The sequence below is a fragment of the Crinia signifera genome, chromosome 6 (assembly GCF_055691185.1).
Source record: "Crinia signifera chromosome 6, ASM5569118v1, whole genome shotgun sequence".
NCBI classification, from domain to species: domain Eukaryota; kingdom Metazoa; phylum Chordata; class Amphibia; order Anura; family Myobatrachidae; genus Crinia; species Crinia signifera.
Genome location: NC_139222.1, coordinates 43715011 through 43720112, shown reverse-complemented (window position 1 = coordinate 43720112; position 5102 = coordinate 43715011).

The window sequence follows — 5102 nt, the reverse complement described above, 5'->3', positions numbered from 1 at the left end:
ATATCATCACAAACGGACCTCTATTACAGCTGCTAGCAAAAATTCACAATAATATTGTTATTAATAGCAAAATCACAACTGTAGGCATCAAAAACCACACATGAACAGGAACATAGAGTCATATGTTGATATAACAAATAAAAGGCATGAGGATTCATGAATAAATTTGTGACCAAGATCACACACAAAAAAATCATGAAAAACTCATACACATACAGACTTAACAAAATTACACATGAAAAAGCACAATAGATACAGGATGAATTACACACTAAACTGTTGCATCAGGAATAGTGAATGAAACACAAGTTGGTAACACAGGTGCTCATAAAAAACACTGCAATCCTAGATTCTCATTTAAACCATTAGGGGCCACTGTTCCCAGGTAATGGATCCAGCGGCTTTCTTTCATCAGCAGTGCCTTATTTCTATCACCTCCTCTGAGATTAGCCGGGACATGATCTATTATAATGGATTTAATACTTGCTACGCTGTGTCGCATCTTTAAACAATGTCGGGGGACTGGTTGTTCTGCACACCCCTGTTCTAGAGCACAGCGTATACTAGATCTGTGACCAGCCATGCGATCTTTAAAGGTCCTTTGAGTTTTACCCACATAACTTAAGCCACAAGGGCAAGTTAAAAGATATACAATGTAGGAAGAACTACAAGTCAGTGGGAAATTGATAAGGACCCTTTTTCCAGACTGAGGATGGCTGAATGAACCTCCCGTGCTCATGGCACTACAAGTAGTGCACCCTAAGCACCGGTAGCATCCATTCTTCCTAGTCAGGAAATGACTGCTCTCCTTCTTGTCCCAACCAGTGATGTCATATTTGACTACTGTATATTTAATGTTGCGTCCACGTGTGAAACTCGGCATGATCTTTGATTTAAACAATAAAGGGAGATCTGTATCCGAAGATATTATTGGCCAGTACCCCTTTACTTGTTTCGTGTTACGTACAGAATGTGTAGAATACCTATTAACCCATGGGATGACTTTGTCACCCAATGGCTCTTTAGATTTATAACTAAGTAGTTTCTCACGTGGAATCAACAATGCTTTTTCTTTCGCTGCCACTAACTCAGTCAGAGGATAACCCCTTTGTTGGAATTTAGTAACAATAGAATTAAGGGTAGACTCAACCTGATTGGGGTCTGAAGTGATTCTTCTAGCCCTTATCAACTGAGAATAGGGCAAACCCCTACGCAACGGCTCTGGATGGTGGCTCTCATTGCGCAGGAGTGTGTTCCTATCTGTCTTCTTTGTGAACAAGGATGTAACAAAATGTCCATCAACTACATCGATTGAAACATCTAAAAAGTGAACCGATGTTTTGTTCTATATTAATGGACATTTGCGCTCTGAGATTGTGGTGTATAAACGTTTCATTGACGATCTGTTGATCGTTTGGCGTGGTGAACAAGAATGCCTTGGCGACCTGATAGAAATGCACAATGTATCGACGAGTGTGGTTAAATTCACATATGACATTGACAAAACATCGGTTCACTTTTTAGATGTTTCAATCGATGTAGTTGATGGACATTTTGTTACATCCTTGTTCACAAAGAAGACAGATAGGAACACACTCCTGCGCAATGAGAGCCACCATCCAGAGCCGTTGCGTAGGGGTTTGCCCTATTCTCAGTTGATAAGGGCTAGAAGAATCACTTCAGACCCCAATCAGGTTGAGTCTACCCTTAATTCTATTGTTACTAAATTCCAACAAAGGGGTTATCCTCTGACTGAGTTAGTGGCAGCGAAAGAAAAAGCATTGTTGATTCCACGTGAGAAACTACTTAGTTATAAATCTAAAGAGCCATTGGGTGACAAAGTCATCCCATGGGTTAATAGGTATTCTACACATTCTGTACGTAACACGAAACAAGTAAAGGGGTACTGGCCAATAATATCTTCGGATACAGATCTCCCTTTATTGTTTAAATCAAAGATCATGCCGAGTTTCACACGTGGACGCAACATTAAAGATACAGTAGTCAAATATGACATCACTGGTTGGGACAAGAAGGAGAGCAGTCATTTCCTGACTAGGAAGAATGGATGCTACCGGTGCTTAGGGTGCACTACTTGTAGTGCCATGAGCACGGGAGGTTCATTCAGCCATCCTCAGTCTGGAAAAAGGGTCCTTATCAATTTCCCACTGACTTGTAGTTCTTCCTACATTGTATATCTTTTAACTTGCCCTTGTGGCTTAAGTTATGTGGGTAAAACTCAAAGGACCTTTAAAGATCGCATGGCTGGTCACAGATCTAGTATACGCTGTGCTCTAGAACAGGGGTGTGCAGAACAACCAGTCCCCCGACATTGTTTAAAGATGCGACACAGCGTAGCAAGTATTAAATCCATTATAATAGATCATGTCCCGGCTAATCTCAGAGGAGGTGATAGAAATAAGGCACTGCTGATGAAAGAAAGCCGCTGGATCCATTACCTGGGAACAGTGGCCCCTAATGGTTTAAATGAGAATCTAGGATTGCAGTGTTTTTTATGAGCACCTGTGTTACCAACTTGTGTTTCATTCACTATCCCTGATGCAACAGTTTAGTGTGTAATTCATCCTGTATCTATTGTGCTTTTTCATGTGTAATTTTGTTAAGTCTGTATGTGTATGAGTTTTTCATGATTTTTTTGTGTGTGATCTTGGTCACAAATTTATTCATGAATCCTCATGCCTTTTATTTGTTATATCAACATATGACTCTATGTTCCTGTTCATGTGTGGTTTTTGATGCCTACAGTTGTGATTTTGCTATTAATAACAATATTATTGTGAATTTTTGCTAGCAGCTGTAATAGAGGTCCGTTTGTGATGATATTTACATGCTGAGAGTTTTATACTACAGCACATTTGTATGATATTAGTGATTTTCAGCAGCGGTCAGTATGTTGTTTTATACATTTTAAATTTATTATTGACGTTTTGAGTTTGTTTTGTTGATTATGTTTAGATTGCCTGGCAACGCTACATGCTCCCTGTATAGACATAACCATTGGCTGGTCGGTATCATGTGGCTGAAATCCCGGATGTGTGCACTGGACAGTGCAGGACCCGGAACTATTATGAAGCGGTCAGGTTCCGTGGGGAAGCATTGTGTCGTGACACCTCTGCACGTTGGTTTACAGCAATGATAGACGCCGCGGTGATTGTCAGGACAGGTGAGCGGGGCGGGTCTTTGTCAGATCTGGGGGTTGGTGGCGGGAATTTTATGTATATATATGTTGCTGTGATGCAGTTTCATTGTCTGTCCTTGAAAACGGGGGTTGTTACCTCGAAACGCCGTTGGATGAAATAAAGGCTGTTTTATTACAAGTCGGAGTCCAAGTCTGATTGAGTGCCGCCCACCTCACTGGTATATATATATATATATATATAGATAGATATATATAGATATCTATATATCTATATATATACATATTTAGATCTATTTAGATTTGGTCTGGCTCTACCTGTACAAACAAATACATAAACACAAAAATCAGACATGGCCTTGAGGTATATTCAATGTGTGCGGAGGTTAGACTGCAAGGATGGCTTTTTTGGTGAGGAAAAGCCATCCTCGCCGTCTAACCCGCCTCAACGTATTCAATGTTTTGCAAAAATCCTTGCCGCCCTCTTCCCTTAAATGACAAGGTTCGCTGCAAATGTAGCTAGTCCGCTGCATTTTGTGAAGGGCGAGTGACAGCCAGCTATTGTCTCTGCTCACCGTATAGCTCGCCGTCAGGGGATCGCCATCTGCATTGAATATTGTGTCAGCTAGACCACAGCCCTAAAATGCGGCGTGGGCTTCTGTCTTCTAGGCGATGCCCATTTTTGCATGGCATCGGCTCTTTGACTTACCAGAACATATTTTTTGGGCTCTTTGCCTGTGATTGGTTGGCCACCCCTGGCATAGGGGACTGGAAGCATCGATGCAGGTTTTGCGTTCAAACCTCCAAGAACGCAGCTAATGGAGGTTTGGCCAAACTGCTTATACACAGATCTGTTGAATGCAATACAATATGGAACTTGCAAATTGTGGGCAATGCCATCTTTAGCTAGGCTTACCATACTTCCCCATTACACGGGGTCACCAATGAACTACACAGATTATTGGGCACTGAATATACAGAAGTGGACTGGAGAGACACAAGGTAGCTGGAGCTGGTGAGTCAATGGAGGGCTGAAGATACAGAAGGGAGCTGGTGAATCACCAGGGAGCTGGTGAATCACCAGGCAGCTGGAGAGACTGAAGGTGGCTTGGTAGACACAAATGATCTGGAGCTGGTCAGGAAATGATGGGCTGAAGATACAGAAGGGGCTGGTGAGTCATGAGGATCCTGGAGAGACTGGAGAAAATGTTAAAGAACGAGAAAGACTTTTTTTTAAACCAAAATTTCTACATAAGAGGACATGGTATCAGTGTACCGCTGCGCCCAGCACACTATTATATTCTCCCGCCCCGCCCTAGTGGATGGTAGGGTATAATACACAGCCTGTCGGCACATGTCGGCTAAAAATAAAAAAAAACTTGATAAACTCATGTTTTGACTTTCGACCTTCCTTACCTAATGCTTGTGTGGACCTGCTGGCCTTAGCCATGTTGACATGTATCCACCTAAGCCGCGTCCACCTACTGACCTTATCCAGTTGGTCATCCGGGTTACAAGCACACATTTACTGACAGATGAACCTGTATAGTCATTTTAAAATGTTAGGAAATGTGCACTCTAGTCTTGGAAGACCAAAATAAAGTGCACTAGTCCCCCACGTGGCTGCGCATCGGTTCCAATCCAATGTCAAACACACGCGACTTGGCCACTTGACCGAATTTCTCGGGCGGCTCCGTAGGATTTGGGTGAAATCGGGCCAAATCCCATAAGTGTATGGCCACCTTAAGTGCATACATGGGCAGACTAGATGGGACAAGTGGTTCTGATCTGCCATTACATTCTAGGTTTCTATGGGGTGTGGACCAAAGGGTCGATAGTGTCTCGGTCAAAAGTCAATATGTCGACAGGTGCAATGGCAACGTAAACCAAAGGTTGACATTAAAAAAATGTGAAAAACTCATCTTGACATTTTCAAATGTCAACC